The sequence below is a fragment of the Rhinolophus hipposideros genome, assembly GCF_964194185.1.
Source record: "Rhinolophus hipposideros genome assembly, chromosome: 20".
NCBI classification, from domain to species: Eukaryota; Metazoa; Chordata; class Mammalia; order Chiroptera; family Rhinolophidae; genus Rhinolophus; species Rhinolophus hipposideros.
In genome coordinates, this window is record NC_138066.1 from 23,926,438 (window position 1) to 23,949,694 (window position 23,257).

Sequence of the window (23,257 nt, forward strand, 5' to 3'; positions counted from 1 at the left end):
TATAGATTGCTTGTGACAGGCTTACCCAGTGAGTCTCTGAACTACATTGAATGGTCAAAATACCACATGTAGAACACTTAGGGGAGGGGAAAGGTAAAGTATTGTGGAAGCTATGAAGTATTTGGTGAGCAAGAGAAAGCCACTATACATGGTCCTGGTTAGTGTGCTGTGTGCTTTGTTCATTGCCAAGGTGGCCAGGTGCAGAGGAGAGAAGAAATAGTAGAGCCCACCCCTACCCCTGGCAATAAGAAGCCCCTTAGTAGATCTACATGGATTAACAGGAAAATATCGAAGAATCCAAGCAAAGTTCAGAAAATGCCACTACCCCTGATTCATCTGACCTACTGAAACCTTTGATTTCCAGAGGTGGGTAGTAGTTTCTGATCCAATGTGGTGGATTCCTTTTTGTGGAGAAAGTCTCAGTGTACTTATAGAACCTTGTCAAATATGCAAGGTTAAAGGAAAATTTAAATCCAATCCAATAAGATGAACAAAGCTGATACAAAGATGAAGTTATCCTTATGGCCTTTCTTGCATTTTTGCTTCTGATTTAAGGCCAAAAAAAAAAAAAAATCCCAAGGAAACAAACAACAAAAGGAGCCACAACGAATTATGAGCTTAGTGCCTCTCCGATATAAAGCAGAATTTGAAGTTATCCCATTCTGATGAACGTATAAGATTAAAGATCAACGTTAAAGATTAAAGAGCACTCATTGAGAGAAAACTTGGGTAAAACTTCACACTTAGATTGTTTCTGTTGAGGTTTGGTTCCTCTGAACTCTTCCCCAACTATAAAGGCAAGGTCAAAGTCTAGTCTAGGCTAAATGATGTCAAGGACAATGGCTGTAGGGAAGGCCAAAAATTGCTTCAGTTCATCTGGAAACAGATGAAGATTTAGGCTGCTGGACTAATTGCCAAGTTTGTAGGATTACTTCAGCAGCATGCTCCAGGGTATTAGAATTCCATGCAAATTTGCCCTGTTAACTGGGGAAGAAAGACTTAGTAATTTCCAACACTGAATCAAATTCACCCTCAAGTACTGATGGACTCTTCCTAGTCTTCAGTATTGGCATACTGTTCTTTATTTTTCCTGGCTTCAAACAGGCATATTAAGATTTCATGGATATCTGAATCTTTATTTGAGTATCTGGGAACACATCAGAGAAACCAGATAGAAAAGAGGGAAAAGGAAATAGGCTATTTCCTTAGTCTTTTGAAGCAAATGAATTGGAATGGTGCTTTCTGTGACGTTCATTGGCCCACAACTGCCCGGAATCTCCAAAAACACCACCTTTTGTTCCTCATTGTGTAATCTTTAACAAAGTATTTCACAGACATATTTAGCATTATTTTCACATATGTTTTCCCAGAATCTGTGGAGCAGAGTTGGAGAGATTGAAGCATTTGGACGAATATAAAGTAATTTGAAATTGAGGGCTATACTAATGAAGGAATCACATACAGAAAGTGAGGGGTAGAATTTGCCTGATTTGGGAAATAAATATTTTAAAGAGTCTTCATCAGTCTAGTATGGATGGCTAGTATGGTTAGATAGGAGTCAAACAGGAGCTATTTATGCACATTCCTTCAAGAGATGAACAGAGGAAATACAAGATCATAATAGGAAGATTAAGATCAATAATAATAGTGAACATTTATTGACTTTTACAAATATGTGTTAGCCACTGTGCTCACTACTTTGGGAGTATTATTTAATCCCCATATTATAAATTAGGAAATGGAGGTTTTGGTGGAATTCATTTAGCTGACTGGTTGGTTGAGCTAGTACTCAAAACCAGGCATGTCCAACTCCAGAGCCTTTGATCTTTGTAGCAAGCTCTACTATCTGTGTGACTCCAGTCAATTCATTTATATATAGTGTGAGAGTTGAACTGTACAATTTCCAGGTTCTTTTGGTTCTTGAATTGTAGAAAAGCATTATAAAGTAGGGAGGACTGTCATGGTGACACATTTAGAGAGAAACTGAAGTAGTGATTGTAACACATTTCAAGTGAATGATACAAAACATCAACTGAGCATATACTATACAACAGGCACTATGTAATTAAATTACAAACAGATCAATTAATCCGCAAAACAATCCTTTTGTCATGTCCCTAAGGAATATCATAATTATTCATAACGAGTCAGCCACATCAAAGATACAAAAGACAGTTGTTTAGATGTCCGATGGCTTTAGTTATAACAGAACACTGTTGTGGCTCTGAAAAGTCATCAAAAATTGGAATCACGAAGCAACAAGCTTTTTCACTAAATGTTCCTCTAGATGAGTACTCTGTACGTTTCTCTTACACAGTGTTTTGACAAAAACATTTTTAAAATTTAGTAAAAGTGATATATTTTCTTCACAATTTGAATTCCTGTGACCAGACTTCTCTCTTGAAACCAGTTTCACATTAAAGGTAAGAGGTTCCCAGCAGTTTGAAATTTCCAGAATCTGATTGGAGATGCTATCAGGACTGAGATAGTGAGAACACCCGTGTGTGCATCAAACGTCCTATTTCATCCTTCTCATATTGACACTTTGAGGTACTTGGTATTATCTTCATTTTAACAGATGATTATAAATACCGAGTTGTTCCTTAATAGCTGGTGCTTTTTGTCACTTAGCCCTAATTCACTTAATTCAAGGATATACTTTGTTAATACTGGGGAGCTAGTTTAAGGATAACTTTGCTGCAGTGATCAGAATATATTAGCGTCAAGTGCCCACTAATTATGAAGAAATTCATATCTGCGTTAGGTAAATGTCATTTCACCACAGTAGCTCGAAATGAGTTTTTCAGTCTTTTGGTTGGCATACCATCTCATTATAAGTATTACAAGCAAGCGGTTGACAAAATATGGGCCCAAGTCCATTTGTTCTTTAGCAGAAATAGCTAGAAGATGGTCAGCACTTCCCGAGATCTGAAGAGAAACGCCCTGCTTTGTTTTTTATCTGATCAGCTAACTTGTCACCTTGAAGTCCTGTGTATGCACTACAGCAGGGCTTGGCAAACCACTGCCACCACCTGTTTATGAACAGCCCATGGGTTAAGAACGGTTGTCACCGTTTTAAATGGTAATAAAAAAATCAAAAGATGAAGAATATTGTATTAAACCTGAAAATTATATGGAATTCAAAGTTTCATGCCCATAAATAGAGTTTTAATGCACCACAGCTACATTCATTCATTTTTGTATTGTCTATGGCTGCTGTCTCATTATGTTCTCAGAGATGAGTAGTTGTAACAGAGATCATCTGGCCTAATGATACTTCCTATTTGGCTCATTACAGAAAATGTTTGTCTACCACTGATTATAAGATGAGGTCCAAACTCTTTCCCAGCATGGCACACAAAACCTTTATTATCTGGGCTCCTGCATACTTCTCTGCTTCATCTTCACTCTCTCGGGTAAACAGTCTGAGCTCTAGCCATTCTGAACTACTAGAACTTCTTAGATTCTGACATGCTTTCTACATATCTAAGTGTTTCCCCACGTTATTCTCTCTACATGAAATCATTCCGTTCTTTTTTATTTATTTATTTTTATTTTTTTAAAAATTTATTGGGGTGACAGAAATCATTCCTTTCCATCCTGAGAACCCCTGGCAAATTGCTGTTTGTCTTCCAATATTTTGACTTAAGCATCTCCTTCTTCTCAGCAACCCTAACACCCTGTGCTCTGTTTCCACCTTTCACTCCTTCACTAAACAGTAAGCTTTTGGAAGACAGATATGTCTCTTGTTCATCTTTGTATCTCTAAGACAGGGTTTCTCAACCTAAGCACTATTGGCATTTTGGACCAGATAATTCTTCATTGTGGGGGCTGTCGTGTGCGATGTAGGGTATTTGGCAGCATTCTCAGCCGCTGCTTATTAAATACTAGTTGCCCCCCCACCCACACACAATCATGACAATTAAAAATGTCTCCAAACATTGCCAAATGTCCCCTGGAGGGCAAAATTGTCCCCGTTTGAGAACAGCTGCGCTAGAAACTTGCGTAGTTACTAACCCATGGTGGATACTGAGTCAATGCTGAATTACATATTAAAAGATTTGATTCATTTGAATTATACATTTCAAGTGGATGATTCATTATATCTCAATAAAGCTGTTTTTTAATTAAAAAAGGTTTGATTTACTAATAGATATTATTAGTGGCATTATTATTGTGATTTTTTTTTTGAGGGGGTGTCTTCCAGAGTAGTTGCCAGTACAACTGATTATATCACATACTGTACTAGTTGAGACCTTACCGTATTTAATACTGACTTCAATCCTGGGAAGTTGACCTGATCTTTGCTTCTTTCTCTGTTGGTAAATGCAGACACAAAACTATTCAGTAACTTGCTCAAAAGTCACATCACTAGTGAGCATGTATGAAGGGATACAGGACTCAGCTCTTGTCTGGTTTCAAAACCTATGTTCATATCACTTGACCACCTTGCTTCCACATGCCAGATGTCAGCCACAGGGAGCCTAACTTCTTGGTGAGGTGAAAATCCATGTACCTCCCGAAGACAAAATGTGTATATAGCAGATATGAGCAGTTTCTAAATAATGGGAATATTATTTTTGTTCAAAATGCTAAACACTGTTTCTTATCAGTAAAACAGCCCACATGCTCTGTGGACGGTGGTGGCTTTTCCGTTTTTGTTCTAGTTATTTTGGTTGGTTTTTTTTTCTTTGAGTTCACAAAGGGACCGCTTTTTTTCCTTCTATGTCTTCAGATCCTGAGGTGACAGGGAACCTATTCTGAAACATTTTAAAAATCCGATGTTCAGCCTAAGAACAAAATTGACAGGTGGCATTATCAGTTCTGTCTTCTTTCCCTTTGCCTTGGAGCCGTGGCACTAAAGCAAATACAACCTATAAGACTGGTAATCTTTAGAATGGTACCGTCCAGTAGAACTTTCTGCAGTGATGGAAATGTGCTAGGTCTGTACTGTCCAATAGGATAGCCACATATAGCTACTGTGCCCTGGAAATGTAACTTCTATAACTGAGGAACTGAATTTTTTGTTTTAATTAATTGAAATTTAAATGGCCCATCTTTAGACATCTTAGGTTTGTCAAAACCACAAACCTAAGTTTAACCCCAGCAAATATTTTAAGAGACTCCAATTTCAAGCTGAATAAATTACCAGTGGTGAGTATATGTGGAAAGTATAGCAATGCTGACTTTCACAGTGCAATTTAAAAGGTTACTATTATACCTCAGCTATATGACTTGTAGAGGACAACATTACTCTGCAGGGAGTATAAACTCACATTGCAGTGTTACTTACACATTTCTGAACATCTTCTAGTAAGCCATTTTGTATTTTTCTCTTAACTTGATTGTTAAGTGATAAAATAAATTGTCCGTTTAGGGGCAATTTTGAGACATTGAGGAATAAGGTGGACAGTGTGGTGTATTTGAATATTTTAGGTGTTTAAGAATTATTGTTGGAGTAAGAATCTTTTGCTTTGTTGAAATTCTAGAATTTTTTTACTAGAACATTTGTTTTTTTGGCTCTGGGTATAAGTAACAGCTACAGTTAGGGATTCAGCAGGAAACAAAGAAAATTTTTCTTCTCTGGGTATATTGCTGAGTAGTTTCAGAAGATGCAATGTTTGGGAATATTCTTTTCATACCCATAATATTTTCGTTTTGATGATGAGAATAAAATGACCTTAAGTTGATATAGTTTCATCAGCAATACATTTTTTAAAATTAGAAAAATATGCCACCCTAAATTAGCTGTAACATTTGGCAAGTTATAATTAAACCTATTTTATGCCTTTGATTGTATTCATTAAATCTATTAGATCTAGGAAAAAGCAACTCAATTGTAATGGAGACAGAGATGAGTTTTATTATTCTTGGGTCTTCAAGAGTTATTGTTGTTTTTATTTATATTTATTTTACTCCAGCACTTACTTTGTATTAATTGCCACTGACTGAAGTTTTGAAATAAAGATGCATTCTTCACTTGATCTTAGCCAAAGGCTGAGAAGTAATAGATGCATTCTTCAAGATTATATATACTTTATTCTCCTTAGAGTTACAGTTGACCTATTCTAAAAATTTTGATGGCTTTAGAAAAAAAATAAGTTTAAAGGTATTTTTTTTCCCTTCCCAGTTTCCTCACTTGCTCCTTTTAATGAAGTGTGATGAGGTTAAAGATGTTTGTGATCTGGCTTAAAGAGGTTCACAAATACTGTTTCCATATTTGTGGTTTTGGTGTTTCCTCTTACACATGTGTCTTCCTTCTTCAATTTCTTACTGTGTCGAGAGAGAGAATAGGCTGCTCCATTTATATGTATACTGTGTACATACCATATGGGCTTAGTGGGGGCTTTGTCTATAGTAAAAACCAGAATGTCTAGGAGTTGGTGAGCTAATTAAGAAATTGCCTTCAAATGATTCCTGTGTGGACTGCTTAACAAAATAGATGTAAATGCTTTATTGACAGTTTCCTAGATATCAAATATGCAGCACTGTTCAGTGTAAGTCATCAGGCTCCATGCTCTAAGGGGTACAAAAAATGAAAAAGGCATGCTTCCTGACCCCCAGAAACTTGGAATTCAGGTGACTTAAAAAAACAAAACAACAAAACAAAACAAAAAACCCCTCTAGTGACCATAGTATAAGGCAGATCAAGTCCTCTCAGAGTACACACAGGAGAAAAGGACTCATTCTACCTGGGGAGATCAGAGAAAATTGTGTGTGTGGGGGGGAAAATGCCATTCAAGCTAGAATTTGAGGAAGAGATAGAATTTTGATAGTTGGAGACTGAGGAAAGGAACTCCTATTGGCAAAAAGAAAAAAAGGCACTGAGGCATGCACGTGCTGGACTAATTTGAGGACAAATTGGAACCTGCTTTGAATATATAGGAAAGGATATGTGAAGGGAAGTTGTGGAACCACGACCCAACTATCTGGAGAGGTTAGGACCAGACTGTGAAAGGAAAAGTGTAGCTGGAAGAGTTGGAACAGGGGGCAAGGGTTGGAACGAAACATTTTTGAGGTGGTTAAGTGATGAATTTAGAAAGATTATTCTTCCTAAAGCAGCAGAAATTAATAGATATGGGAAAGACTAAAGAAAAGTAACCCCATTAAATGGTGATCACAAACATTTACTGGGGAATCACACCAACGAGACTTGATTTGTAAAGCCACATAAAAGTTGCTAATCTTTCCTTGTTTTTTTTCCCCCACCTGGAGCAATAGTGCTCTGGCATTTGGCTATTTTTGAATAATCTTTATATAACTTTGGAATGCAAAAGAAAGAGGAAAGAATACTCTCATTGAAAAGTCAGTGAAAATCTTCTAGTTTGTGATTTTTAAATTAATAAATAGGTATATAGTTCTTACATAAAACTCTCATATCTGTTATTTTCCTTATCAGTGACATTGGGCACATTACAGGTTGTAATGTAGTGGTTTGACAGTGCATGACTTAAGATATATTTTGTCCTAATCCGCAGGTGTCCTGACAAATATTGAGGAAGCAAAAAGCATGCCTCTCCATGCCCTTTGTTCATTTGAGTGATTTTTTTTTCCCAAAAGTGTAATACTGAAATGATGCAGGCATGAAGCCAAGTGACAGAACATTGCCACCACTGCTACTTTCTATTATCTGTACTGTCACTTCTCTTTACTCTGTCTGGTTCATCTGTACAAATGGACTGGGCTGATGGAGTTAGGCACGGTAGTGTGCGTTCATCCCCCTCTACCCTGAATTCTTACAGGGGGATATAAATATTAGATTTTTTTGACTAAGACCCTTTACCTTTATGTATGTGACATTTGATTTTTTTAAAGATCGAGTTATAAACAGGTTGAATCACCTATGTTTTAGATTATGAGCTTATTGAAAGTTCCCATTAAACAATTATACTGAGATACTCAAGTTCTTAAGAGAAGTTAGTTGAGGGTATGATTTATAAAAATAGAGTATTTTTACCCCCATTTTCTCTTTCACTGAATCCCTCACCATATATGAGGTGTGATCAAAAACTACAGTGAATGTTTAAATTAAGAAAAATTATTATGGGGGAGACCAGATAGCTCAGTTGGTTAGAGTGTGATGCTCTTAACAACAGGATTGCCGGTTCGATCCCCACATGGGCCACTGTGAGTTGCGCCCCCCACAACTAGATTGAAACAACTACTTGACTACTTGACTTGGAGCTAATGAGTCCTGGAAAAACACACTTAAATAAAAGTTTTAAAGAAAAAATTATAACAGTAAAAAACACATTGCCATTAATCCCCCTCAAAATACTCCTCCTCGCTCCAAACACACTTATCCCATCATTCTTGCCACTTACTGAAGCAGTTCTGGAAGTCCTCTTTTGTGAGTGTCTTTAGTTGTGCTGTCGTGGCTGCCTCGATGTCCTGAATCAATGCAAAACTATTACCTTTCAAGGTCATTTTGACTTTGGGGCAGAGCCAGAAGTTGCATGGTGCCAGATCTGGTGAATAAGGTGGATGAGGACACAACATAATATTTTTATTTGACAGCAATTGCTGTACCAGAAGCGATGAGTGACACCAAGCCTTTCTGTTGTGATCACAAAATATAGTGAATGCTGAGCGCCATCCAATGAAAAGGCAGGGACCTTCAATATGGGAAGTGGTGCATCAAGCCTTAGTAACAGTGTGTGATAAGTTTCCACTTGTTTGGTGCAGTCAGTCGGGTGTGAGCTACGGTTGAGAGAAGGTATTTTAAAGTGTGCCATATATCATCCTCCATCATGACAACGCTCCGTGTCACACATCACTTCTGGTATACGGCAATTTCTGTCAAATAAAAACATTACGCTGTGTCCTCATCCACCTTATTCACCGGATCTGGCACCGGGCGACTTCTGGCTCTTTCCCAAAGTCAAAATCATTCAGGACATCGAGGCAGTCACGACAGCACAACCAAAGACTCACGAAAGAGGACTTCCAGAACTGCTTCAGAAAGTAGCAAGAACGATGGGAGAAGTGTGTTTGAAATGAGGGGGAGTATTTTGAGGGGGATTAATAGCAATGTGCCTTTACTGTAATAATTTTTTTTTGTTTAAGCATTCACTGTATTGTTTGATCATACCTCATACATTATTGATATTTATCACATGTAAGATTCTCTTGCTTAATTTTAAAAATGAGCTACCATTTGTTATTAAGATTCTTGGCTAAGCATTTTGTACATGTTATGAATTTAATCTTGACAATTCTTAGAAGTGGTTATTATGATTCCAGTTTTAGAGATAAGGCAAAAAGTTAGAGAGGTAAGTAACTTGTCCAAGGACACAAAGTTGGTAATTGGCAGAGCCAAATTTAAAACCAGATCTGTGTGATTGATGCTGATGTCTTAACCACTACCAGCAGGTCCTTGGATAATATCATTTCATTCAACGTCGTTTTATTATAATGTTGATGAAGAAAAAAAAAATCGATCTTGGTTGAGCCACTGTCTGTGTCGAGTTTGCATATTCTCCCCATGTCTGTGTGGTTTTTCTCCGGGTACTCCAGTTTCCTCCCATTTCCCAAAGATGTGCACATTATGGGAATTGGCATGTCTAACTGTCCCAGTGTCAGTGAGTGTGGAGTGTGTGTGTGTGTGTGTGCCCTGCGGTGGAAGGGCGTCCTGTCCTGGGTGGGTTCCCACCTTGTGCCCTGAGCTGCCGGGATAGGCTCAGCCACCTGCGACCTTGAACTGGAATAAGCAGGTTGGAAAATCATTATCTTACTTGTTTTTATTTATCTTTCTTAAACGTACGTATAGCTCACATTTATTTCCATGTTTGATATTAGAAGTGTTTTGGGTCTTTATTTAGGAGTTCAGTGATGTTTTTGTTACCAGAAATATTCTGTAGGAATTTAACTCTTTTTTATATCAATCAGCGCACATGGTAAAATTTGTTTCATTATACCTCGTTTTGTTTCAAGTCAGTTTCCAAAAGTCTATTGATGATGTTAAGTGAGGACTTACTGTACTTCCTTAACCACTGTGCCTTCCTTGGTGCAAGGTGATGTGACCCCAGTTTTGGTAATGGAGGAACACTTATCCAAAGTGGATGTTTGCATAGAGGACTCATAGAATTTTAGGAATGGAAGGGTATATGGAGGTCATCAACCCTCATGTTAAACAAGTCTTGTGTATCTAAGAAGTGTCTCTATTTAACTAGATTCACATAGTGCCCTGGGTAATAATAGTAACATCCCATGGGGGGGGTGGGCAGGGAGTTAATCATCAGAAAAAAAATTGATTTGTGGGTGGAGGTGAAGGTAGAAAGAGGCAGTCTGTTTGGAATAATGTACCTGGAGGAACTCTGCTTTTTCATGTACTTTGTCTGATTGGATGACATCTGGGATTTGCTTCAAAATAGTACAGGAGGGAAGTAGAGGTGGATGGTTACAGGCTGGGCCATGGTTTGATGGTTATTGGGTTGTATGATACATGCTTGGGTTTTATTACGTTTTTCTGTCTATTTTAGTGAATGTTCAAAATTCTCCATAATAAATTTTTAAATTTTTATTTGAAAGAACTATTTTCATGATTTTGTAGTGGTTAGATGATGTATATATTTTCTTATCCAAAATTCTCTTGGATGTTTTAGTCAAAAGAAGCTTTTTATTTTCCCCTAACATTTGTTCCCTCTTAGAATCTCCTTCATTTCTTTTTCTGATTGTTAAAGAAAGAACTACTCGACTTTTCCAGTGCTGAAGCTGCCTGTATGGCTGCAGTATTGGTAAAATTTATCTAATTTCTCTTATGAGTAACTTCTCTTTGACATTATTTTTTAACTCAAAGACTCGCTTGCATTGTTCTTGTTAGTAAAAAAAAAAAAATTGCTGGGATGTACTTAGTAATTGGAGTCAGCTGCACTTAAGACTGTTCAGCCAGACTGTTATTTTAGCCTTCACTAGTAGGGTTTTTAACACCAGTTTGACCTTACTTTGAAACATTCTCAAAATACCATACTTTAATATCGATTTATATACTTTTATATTAAGGCAGAGCAGGGTCCCTGGGGAAAAAAATAATGAAAATACAAATATAGGATATTCCCTGTATTTGTATTTCCCATAAATACAGGAATAAAGGTAGATTTTCTGATTTTTTTTTTTTTTAAAGAAAAATAGGGAAAGATTTTGGCTAAAGTTTTACTTCAGTTAAGGCATAATGCTTGCAAATGCATTCTAAGTATACAAGTGACAGAAAGCTAGGACACCTACAGGTTCGGTGGGCTGATTCCCTTGGCCAACGTACCTTACCTTGAGAATCTAGACTAAATCCTCTGTTTTTAGACCAGAGTAGATGCTCAATGAATTTGTTTCTAAACGCTCAATCCTAAATTCACATAACATTGTCTCAATTACATTTTAGGCAAGTAAAGCTCGAAAATTACAAAAAATACTTTTCTGAAAATAAGTTCAATGTTTTTGTTCATTCCAGAGGACAGTTTTCTGACTCCTTTCTCTCTTTGCTTTTTGCCATTGTCCCTACTTTTCGGCCACTGGTAAACTCCTGTCGAGTAGAATGTGAGAAGGAGAGTAAATTTAAGAGAGTAGATAACCTTTTTTTAAAGTAGATTGAGAGAGGGTTATAATAGCCTCAGGACTTCATTTCTTTGAAGACAACAAGCAGCAAATCCGTATAAGACAACTGGACTCCCTCTGGTCTTTTCTGACTTTTCTACAGGTAGTATGTCTAGATATCAGAGATGCAGTGCCTGTGAAGACCTGGAATATTCCAGAATAGCTCCGACTTGTTTTCTTATGCTATATATATGAATTGAACAAGTGTTTTATAATGAAATATCCCTCCAGGCAACTCTTCCGGTGATACACATCTTCTAGGGATACAAAATCCTCAGGCACCCAATAAGCGGCCCTTTTTAAGTTTAAAATGTTGGCTATTTTATCTCTGTTACTTTCGGAAGTGTTTGGCCCAATATTCTTCATAAAATAATAAACTCTGTGAAAGATTAAAATTTTATAATGGTTGACCCTCAATAGCTAAAAAACTCATTCTTTAACAACACAGCCTTTCTCCACAGGTTTTTGAACTTTACTTTCTTGAGCTTTTAAATTTGCTTTAATTAACCCTTTATTTTCTTGCCTTCTCCAAGTCAACTGTTGAAATTGTTTCTGAGTTGCTGAGGAAGCGAAAGGTTAAAGATAATTTCTTAGTAAGTTGATTTACATCAAAGAATTACTTCATATAGATTAATGGAAATAATGATACTGGTAAGATTTCCAGACCAGAATCATTACAGCATTTTGAGTAGGCCCTCAGTGACAAATTGCTGTAAACCTGTTGGGCTCACAACCATAAGGTTTAAAACATAAAAATATCAAAGTGTTTAAATTTTCCTTTCTGTTTCCTTATCAGAAATATTCATTTAGACCATAACAACTGTTAGAACAAGATAACAACTCCAGGCCAGCTGTCAAATGTTTACCATTATCAAAACTCTCCCTGGAGGGAGATGCAACTTTGGCTCGCCTCACCGGCAGTAATTTAATTTTTCCTTCATTCTGACTCGGAAATGGCAGCATTTTTCAAAGCTTCCTCCCACTGATGGCTGAAATTTTCCTTGTGAAATGATTTCCACCAGTCTTGAATCTTTCTTGTTTCTGCCGTCTTCACCTTCGCTGATGGTTCTGCAACCCATCACCAGCTATGCAAACTGACAGTTCACATCCTGGGGCAGCAGCGGGGTCTGGCCTGCAGAAAGGAGCAGCCTGACCAAATTTACGCTCACAAGATCTCTTAATTCACAAAAGCATTTGCTCTAGTTCCTGTTCTCTGCTGCAGGGGCTATAGGGAGGGAATGGGGGTTGGGGCAGGACCCATTGGGAGAATGTTCTGAAGAGAAGAGAGGCTCTCTTCACACTCTACTGAGTACACAGACTTTGGAGATGAAAAACAGACGGAGAGAGGCATTTCCAACCATCTTGCTGATCTGTGCGGGAGTTCACTGAACTGTATAGCATAGCACCAGACCCTCGTGTCATTGAATGTTACTTTTTAAAATGGTTCTTAAATGTTCAGCACAGATACCCCTCCCCCCCTTTTCTTACTTAAGTTGACAGAGAATATAAAAATTACAAAGAAATAAAAAGATAAATATTGCAATGAGAATGACCAGAAATCGCTTTCCTCTGGAGAGTTCTGTTTAATATGAAAGTCCTCTTAATGAGAGTGGACAGAGGAAGTTTTAGGTTTGATTTGAACTTCATGTACATGACATATTTCATTTTTTTTCTCCCCTCACAAATTTCAGTCCAGGCCACTTGTTTGCAGAAACTGCCAGACCTTCCCTGGCTGCTTCTAAGATACTCCTGGAATTTGGGGTTGCCTTTTATCTTCTCGGTAGAGACGTATTTTTGTTCTTTTCTCTGCAGCCCCTTGACAGAGGACTCCTTCCTCTATGCACAGTCTACCCCAGACAGACAGCGGACAGATTACTGTTCCATAGCACAAGGTTACTGCCGTCCTTTGTGTACTAGTTTGGGTCAGTCTGAAAATTGCTTTCGAACATAAATTATTTAAAATGACTGACCTCTTAGGTGTATTTCTACCCACTCCCTCCCCAGCTGTCTAAAACGACCTAATCAAATTGGTAGGTTGTTTTCGTGGCTTTGAGAATGGAGCTATAATTAAAGTAAAAATAATAGAATCCTGAGCTTAGAGAGGCAGATTTGAATTCTAGGCTTGGCTCTTCCACTGACTATGTTCTTCAGTTTCTTTCCTTGGAACCCTCACAATCACAGTAAAAGGATGGGACGATGGGTAATAACACAGTCTAGTCCCTGGTTGGGATCCCATTACTTCAGAATGTATGATTACACTGGATTGAAGTTGATCTTTGAACTATCTGTAAAGTTTGTCATGAAAATTGGTATTTTAAATAATATTTCGGAGCAGAGAATTTACTTAAACTGAAGAAAACAAAAACATTTCAAACAGTTATACAGTTAGTTGTATACAACCCTCCTAATTACGGGTGTTTCTTATATCAAAGTAGCTCTAACAGACTTCTGCCTCTCAACAGATATTCTTCTTAAGTATAACTCACCTGTTTCCTTGTTTGTGACTGGCTATTTTCCTAATTGCCTGAATGAGAGGTATTTTTATATTCTCAACAGGGCTCTGGGGAATACACACTTGAGACTTACAAGTTGGTTGGGGATACAAATAACAGTACAAGACAGTAGGTGCTAAATTCCAGCGGAGGCATTATGAAAAGAAAGTGCTGTAGGAATTTTAGATCAGTAGAGATATTTGGAAGGTTTTGAAAACATACATATATATGTTGTTTTCTAAACTTTCATATAGTATATATAAACACATGGAGGTTTTTTTATTATTCCAAGAGCCTGATATAGTCTCTGCTGCATAAAATGTTTAGCTAATATATGCGAGGTGTGATCAAACAATATGGTGAATGTTTAAGTTAAGAAAAATTGTTAGAGTAAAGGACGCGTTGCTATTAATCCCCCTCAAAAGACTCCCACTCATTTTGAACACACTGATCCCATCGTTCTTGCCACTTTCTGAAGCAGTTCTGGAAGTCCTCTTTTGTGTGTCAGCAGTCCTCTGTTGCGCTGTCATGGCTGCCTCAATGTCCTGAATCATTTTGACTTTGGGGAAGAGCCAGAAGTCGCATGGTGCCAGATCCAGTGAATAAGGTGGATGACGACACACCGTAATGTTTTTATTTGACAGAAATTGCCATATACCAGAAGCGATGTATGACATGGAGCGTTGTCATGATGAAGGATGATTTATGGCACACTTTAAAACACACCTTCTCTCAACTGTAGCTCAGACCCAACTGACTGTACTGAACATATTGAAACTTGTAACACACTGTTACTAAGGTCCCACGCACCGCTTCCCATATTGAAGGTCCCTGCCTTTCTGTTGGTTGGTGCTTGGCAGCAGCAGTCACTGTATTTTGTGGTCTCAATGGAAAGGCTCCGTGTCACACATAGCTTCTGGTATACAGCAATTTCTGTCAAATAAAAACATTACGGTGTGTCCTCATCCACCTTATTCACCCGATCTGGCACTGTGCGACTCTGGCTCTTCCCCAAAGTCAAAATGATTCAGGACTTCAGCAGCCACAACCGCACAATTAAAGACCCTCACAAAAGAGGACTTCCAGAACTGCTTCATAAAGTGGCAAGAATGATGGGATAAGTGTGTTTGAAGTGAGGGGGAGTATTTTGAGGGGGATTAATGGAAATGTTTCTTTTACTGTAATAATTTTTTTTAAACATTTACCGTATTTTTTTTATCACACCTCATACGAAAGCTCCCTTAATTTTGAAGTTAACTGATTTTATTTGGTGTGGTAGTTCTTCTTATAATACCTCCCTTTTATTGAGTACTTACTATGTACCGAACATTATGTGCTGGACACTGTTTCAAGTTCTGTTTTAAACTATTCATTGGGGATTGAGAAGCTTACATGCTCTGATGGCCAGGTTTGAATGGTGGCGACCCAGCAAATTACCTGTGTTCAAGGTTACTGCACTGTTGCATTTCATGCTGCCATTGCAGAAACAGAGGCTTGGCATTGCCAGACCTTCCATGGAGTCAAAAGAGACAGGAAATTCACATTTTTATGGATATTTTCTGATCTTTAAAACAGTACAAGTACAGGCCAAGTAAACATTTGTGATTTTTACATTATATATTCAACCCCATTTTGTTCTCACAACATCCCTACAAGATAGGTATAATTATTTGTAGTTGCCCACTTTCAACACAGCTAATAAGTAGCAAAATCAGATTTCTGTGTCACGTCTGTCTCAGTCCAAAAGCTACGACAGTATTGTGCTCCCTCCTTTTACCCCTAGATCGTATTGGCAGAAAAGTGCTGTATGGTTCAAGCCGAGCCCTTGACAAAATTGTCACATTGTGTAGTACTACACTGTAGAGTGCCATCTTCCAGAGAACAGTTATTTATGGTTTGGGGGTGGGGATAATTAATTATAACATGACGGTATTGGTGGCTGTAAATATCAAACAAAAGCTCTGTTGCTTTTGCTGTGGATTTATTATTTCAACCTCATGGTACATCTAGAAAAGCTACACAAATACTCCAAGTCAGTTATAGAGTTCTTCAGGTTTCATAAAGAGTGACAAAAGTATTAGTGGCAATTTTACAAGGCCTTACCGTACCAGAGATAATGGAGAAACCAGTAGTTCTCAGGATCTGCTAAGTATTTAATAATTTTTGTTAAAATTCTAAATGAACTTTGTGGCCTGAAGAAGTGAACACACCTCCGCAAACTTGCCTTTAGCTGGTAAGATCAGGCCCATTATTATTATTATATGCAGCTGTAAAAAGCTGGTTACATAGCATAAATTGCATTAAAACACTTAGGCCACAAGATTACTCAAGAAGAATTGTATTGCTTGTTCAGTCATATATTTTGATCTTTATTGCTAGTAGTTTATTCTCATGAGAGTCGGGGATTAGCCTTGCTTTTAACGTAAAAAGTGTATCTATAAGGGTAAAAATATAAAATGAAAATAGATTTTTAATGGCAACTTTGGTTCTTAGCATTAATTTTACATGCATTTTTCATTCTGAACTTTTAAACAGTTTTGAGAAACATATGAGAGATTTGTGAACAGGGGCAAGAGAGGGTCAAATGTATCAAATCCTTGGATTCCAGCAAATGTAGGATTTGTGGAAGAGCAGAGAAGCGCACATGTGTTGCGAATGTAAATTTAAAATAAAACCTGACATCGTGGAGACTTTGAGAAGTGAATGCACCTCGTTATGGCCAATGTCTGAGGCATTTGTCTTCTTAATAAATTAACCAAATATTAAAATAAACATTAATTTTATCAGTCTGCATTTTTTTCCCTCTCTGGATGAAAGTGTTTCAGGAAAAAATCATAAAAGAATCTATGGTAGCTCAGAGAGGTTAAACTCAACAGTTGTTTTCTTTGAAGTCCCTGGCCAGGAGGTTAATTGCCAAAACTGCTTGTGGAAAAGGTGGTAACAATTTAACAAGACTGTACAACTGCAGAGACTTAGATGAATATCAGGTGTTTGCAGATGTTTTTTCCTAACAGGAAAGGGGGGTGGGGAGGAGAGGAGGAACAGAATGAAAAACAGGGGAAGAGAGAGGCCTGAATAAAGTCCCAACTAAACAGCCAATAATTCTTTGTTTGCTTAGCCAATCATCCTGTAATTGGCCAGGAGGTTAATAGGAGTCTACTGATTGGTCAGGAGGAGTGCTTACTGTGGCTATTTTTACAGTATGCTCCCAGACAGAAGGCTGCAATTACTGCAGCTCTCATTCCCACTCTTTAGGGCCATTGCTGCCCTGATTTATGAAACCTGATAGGGTTGCTGTTGGCAATTTATGTTTTAAGTGTTGCCTTCTGGGTCTTTGCTGCTCATGGGTCGGTGTGCTATTTCTTATCATTTATTGTGGTCATTTGAATAGGTAAGCTTATTTGTGACTTATTGAAGTAGGAATACATTCAAAATAATAACCACCACCCACGTGGACTGAAAAGTGGGAGAACTCATATAGGATGTGTGATAGAGCCCTACCTACTCTAGAATAGAAATTCTATTTCCAGTGTAGAGTTTACAGTAGATCAAAAAATAAAATAATGTAGGCCTTTCTTTATCTGCCTTCAACAGACATGTTTCTCAACTCTTCTCATTAATTTGCACTTACTGATTACTCTTGGATGTCCTTTGTATGATTTTTAATAATTAGACTTGGTCCCTGATATTTTAGAGTAAGGAAACTGAGGGCGTGTTTAAATGTCTTTAACCATCCAGACTACGTCTGTAGTTTCTGATGGGGCTCTTCTGTCTTAACCCATCCTGACCTGGTCTTGACCTTTGCTTTACTAATAAGGTACTTACCTCACCGTTTCATTTCTCACTTGCTAAACTCGACTATAAATCCTTCCATTACTCAAGATCTTGGTTTTCCACCTTTGCTTAAACCTTCTTTTGTAGTTCAGAGTTCCCTGGGAGCCCAGTTGAAGGGGAGTAAATCTCTACTGATGATAAGGCCCCTGAGCCACAGATTTCTGTGTAGCCACAGCTAGACAACTGGATTTCACCTGCACTCCCAACTTGTCACTTAAGACTATGGTGACCACAACTTCTACAGCAACTGCTCCTCCTCCTCCTGGTTCTCCAACTTCTTTAGCTTTACTGCTACTTGAAAAACAATAAACGTGTTAAGGGCTTCTGCAAATCCTCTCATTGCTTCTAAAGATCTCCATCGTTTAGTATCCGTGTTTTGAATGACTGATCTATTCCAGGCACTCTTGCAAGTGCCATGGATACAGTGGAGATGACAGTAGACCACCACTCCTGAAAACAAGGTGAATGTTCCTAAGGCCCGCCGAACTTCCTGGAAGAAGTGTGGCAAGCACCAAACCCACAACGTGACAGTACAAGAAAGGCTACGATCCTCTGCGTGCCCACAGAAAGCGGCATTACAACACGAAGCAGAGTGGCTGTGGTGGGTAGGCTAAGTTGATTGTTTTTGAAAAAGGCAAAATCTACAAAGAAGATGGTGCTGAGGTCTGAAAGCATTAAGCTGAGCCACAGATCTGAGAATGTTGGCTACTAAGAGATGCAAGCATTTTGAACTAGGAGGAGATAAGAGAGATAAGAGAAAGGGCCAAGTGATCCAATTCTAAGCTTCATGTTTCATTTTATTATTAAATGTATAAAATGTTAAAACAAACAAACAAAAAAACCAAACACCAACTATCCCAATTTTGCAGATTACTGGTCATTTTCCTTTTGGAGAGAAAGGTGCACTCTAGTTTGGTGGGTACACCTTCCTCTACAAAGCAGTGAAAAATATCATTGCCTCACCTGAGGCAAAGTATTTACAAACAACCTCCCACAGATTTTTTGTTTTTCTCTGAAAGGGGACCACTTATTACTGCCTTTGTTTGTTATTAGTTCTGTCTTGACATCTCAGGAGATAATGCCTTTCTTTCTTCCTTTTGTTAAAATTTTCTTCTGTCATCCGGTTCTAACTCCTAATTTTTTTTCATCCTTCTGAACTCACTAGCGTTAAAAAAATCCTGATGGTCTTCTCCCTTCTGTCAGTTGTACATGGAACTCTCTCTTGCTGTTGCTTCTGCAAATGGGTGGTTGTTTCCTACCCTCCCCACTTCATTACTTCACTTTAGACGTGCATTCTATCTTTTCTGAGAGTCTTTACAACTATTCTGACTAACCGTTTGTTACCATGATGTTATAATGTAGGAGAGTGTTGATCTGACTTGTCTCTCAGTGTGCCAATTATGGTTCAAGTAAAGCAAATGGTTAGTAGCTAACTCTCATGTAGGGTAGCCTGCCACTAGTTCCACTAGATTTTGAGAATATCACTCCTGCTTTTCTCCCTGGTTCATATCTAGGCAAGACTACCCTTTCTTTCTTTTCCTTGCTATGTTATTGTTTTTATTATGAATATCACAGGGAAAGAGATGAGTATATGCTTAAAACATCTGACCGCCGCACACAAACACATGTAATGTGACATCTCCTATTTACTTAATTTGAAATTCATAAGGGAAAGTAGCTTGGTACTTTTAGAGTGACATGTTCTTTGTTCTTTGCTTTTATCATAATCCAAAAATCTCAGAATCCCAGAGAAAAATCTTTGAAATGCATTCTCTCCACCATTGTATGTCTTCAGAATTCTTGTATTGGTTTATTGTTTTCTTGGGGTTTTTTGCTGAACGTCACTGTTTACCTCATTATTAACTTTTATATCAGAACTCAACAGCATTTATAAGATTCTTTAGCAACACAGTGATGTCTGTACTTTTCCCATTTATGGGTAGAATGTGCTACTGTTTTCCAAAGGAATTAACAAACAACCAACAACAAAAAAATTTGAACAATCCACGATCTGAAACTAGCCAGTTCAAAGGTCTCTTGGTTTTAGTATAGTTTTGCTGTTGATACAGGAATTATGAGAAAGGAGAATAAACACACAACCAACCATTCTTTAAGAGAAGGGAAGTAAGGGCTGAGTAAGTAAGCATGGTGTTCATTCCCCAGGAAAAGTTTGTTCTCTTGAAGGACTTTTCCTTTAGATATTTGCAGCACTGCCTTCCTTCAGTTTTGTTTTGTTTTCCTGTGTTTTGTTTTGAGTCAGCCATGGTCTTTGCTGGATGACCATATGTATAAAAAGGGGAGGGAGGAAGGGAGGTAAGAAGGGAGGGAAGGGAGGGAAGAAGGAAGGGAGGAAGGATAGAAAGAAGGAAGGAAGGAAGGAAGGAAGGAAGGAAGGAAGGAAGGAAGGAAGGAAGGAAGGATAACTCATGTAATAAAGTAGGGATTGTGAACTGAGAGTTGGAGCAATTGCAGTATTGGAGTGTTTATAAAACTTTGGGTGCTGACTCAGCCATGACACATTCACCTTTTTGGGAAAACTCAGGGAGATTTTTTTTGGGCAAAATTCTGTGATTTTTGTTTTCATAATTCCAGGACAAAACTGCCACCACTAACTTTCACATTCTTGAGAAACTAAAATTTGACTTGGGTTAATCACCAGAATATTTATTGTTTAATGTAAAAAGGAATAAAACTTATTGTGAATGAAGGTACTGGCACTATATATATAATTTTATGTTCTAAATGTAAATTAGAAGTATTCTTTTGATTGAATGAAACTTTCTTTTTGTCTTTGGCTTGCAAAAGACAAAATAAATCATTTCAGAAATGTGTTTCTCTCTGTATTTTTCCTAGAAATTGTCATTTGCGTAGAGATAAGTGACCAACAACCAATGCAGATAATTTTTAATGAGACACTTCAGGCATCATGGAAGATTTGAACCATCACGGATGGTTCACTCGTGTGATGACCTAAACAAGCTGCTCAGTTTACTATGCAATGAAAAAAAGTGTACGAACCTTCTATGTGGTAAAAATGTTTTTCCATCCTAGAGCATGGGTTAAAGAAATTATGACACATTAGAAAATTAATAAGCATACAGTTTGATAGGAATTTTGGTGAAAATTATCAGAGACAAATAGTAGTAGGACAACTGTTAAGTTGGTGCAAAAGTTATTGCGGTTTTGGCAATTCTTAACCTTTTGAACCGCAATTACTTTTGCACCAATCTAATAAGTTGATATATTTATAGGAAAATTTGAATTGGAGCAATAAATATGTCCTGAGGCTCTGGGGGCATCATCAAGTATTTGTTTTAGTCTTTGTGATTTATTGCTTTATCAACAGGTCAGCATGTGTGTTCAGAGATGGATAATTCACACTTACATCTTGCTTTTCTCTATTCTCAAGCTTAAATTACAGGTTAAGAGCAGAGGCAAAAATAACAAAACAAAAGAAAAAAGGCTACAGAAAACATGTAATATTTAACTTGAATCTTAATTTCAATTTAGAGCCCAATGTTGAGTTTTCACATCTGTCTAGGGGCAAACACCTCTGGTATTTGTCAATAAGCAAAAGAAAAATATTGGCTTTCAGATAACAGGCATTTGGTGAACTGGCGACAGTCATGCAAGCGAGAATGTTCAAATGACTTCAGCTCTTTCTAGCTTCATTATGTCAGGCTGGCAGATCACATATGGCATTATGGAAATCAGCAAATGAAAACCATATTGATCAGCATTGAGAACAAATGTAAAAAAGGTGGTCTCGAGGAGGAGCCGAGGAGAAGAATGCTTTCCTGGTCAACCTGATAGGCCCTTGTTAAGGCCTTTTAATCATTTATTAACGTAACCCTCCTTCTTCCCTTTCCACTCAGATTACCTCAGCCACAGAGCATCCTGCTCCATTTATCTTTTAATGTTTCCTTTATTTAATTTATTTTTAAGCTCTAAGTTATACTCTGATTTCAGAATTGAGTTTTACTTTTCATGGGATTGTTTTAAGTGACTTAAATGACTTTTCCCAACAAGCTCACCAGGCATTCAAAGGAAGAAAAGCATTTGCTGAGATTCACCTATCAGCAAATAATTTACTTGGTATGCACCACAACCAAAAGCAGAAAGACAGAGACAGTCAGCCAGACACATAAAAAAAAGAGAGAGAGAGAGAGAGAGCAAAATCTGAGTTGTTCCTAAACCAAATTCTCTCGTTAAGGTTTGGGTCAGTGTTTCAGTTTTTCGGTCTTTTTTTTTTTCAGGGTTTGGAATTTAGCCTGGTAAGATTACTTTAGGTCTAACACCGGAATCTCAGTCACCTTTCTTTTTCCTCTTCATCCTGTGACTTTAGTAGAAAGCTGGAGTTTCCATTTATCTTGTTACTTTGGGAGGAAAATTAGAGTAATATTCTGTCTGCCTACGGGAGAGAGAGAAATGGAAGTCCGTGGTTTGTGGAGAATACTGTGTTCCTCGAATGTTCTCACCTGAAATGCATCTCCAGTTTTGTAGGTTTCCTGCCTTTCCTAAGTCACGTTCAGTACTGGTTTTGAACGGGCTTGCTTCTCTACTCCTCTTCCCTTCCAACTTCTGCCTCCCTTACATTGTTTTGTCCAGGTTCATCATTTTTGGTAAGACATTTCAAAGGTGTTTTTTTTTCTATATAGAACTGTGTCCTTTTGTAGTGATAAGTAACCTGTGGATGTGATTCTTTGGAATATTGATTAGCATATGACAATAATTGTTTCTACCCTGGTTTGTGACATCAATCCCTCCTGAAAGAGATTCATACAAATACGAGAAAACTGAAATACAGTTATAAGTTAATGCCCTGAAACTGGTGCATACAAACCACCTCGATGATGGACTCTCTCATGAGTTATTCAGCTAATTGACCAAACAGAATATTTGCTATTTTTCCCCTTTTGAAACCACTTAAAAAAAATCTCTTCAATATCAAACAATTGAGGTATCACTGTCCTATAAATTTAACATTGAATTCTGAAATAGGTATTCATAAACAGCAAAAAATGTGGTTAATCTCTGGGTGCTCTGGGTGATTAAATCATTGAACTTTCTTTTTGTTCTGGACTCCTTGTCTGTGGCCATTGGGGCCTGATTTTTTAAATCTTTGCTTTCCCATGCATTTGGAGGGAATATTTGTGATCGATGTAGATATCAAAAGATGTACAATGTGTACATCTAATTTATCTAACTAGAATTAAGAATTGTGTTTTACTTTGGTTTTTCCCTTGAGATTCCAAAGATACATTCAATAATGTATTTGGGGAAAAAATCCATGTATAAAATCTATTTTATTTTTTTCTTCTTGCATGCTCATTGATTTCTGAGTG

The 23,257-nt window shown here is 37.6% G+C and overlaps 1 protein-coding gene and 1 pseudogene across 14 annotated transcripts in view; both read left to right on the forward strand.

Moving 5' to 3' along the window:
* Positions 1–23,257, forward strand: part of BCAS3 (BCAS3 microtubule associated cell migration factor) — a 568,714-nt gene that overhangs the window by 357,314 nt on the left and 188,143 nt on the right. The gene's annotated exons all lie outside the window — the stretch shown is intronic.
* LOC308489252 (large ribosomal subunit protein eL42-like) lies at positions 16,002–18,694 on the forward strand (annotated as a pseudogene). Its single transcript has 2 exons — positions 16,002–16,007; positions 18,374–18,694. The product of its transcript is annotated as a large ribosomal subunit protein eL42-like (transcript).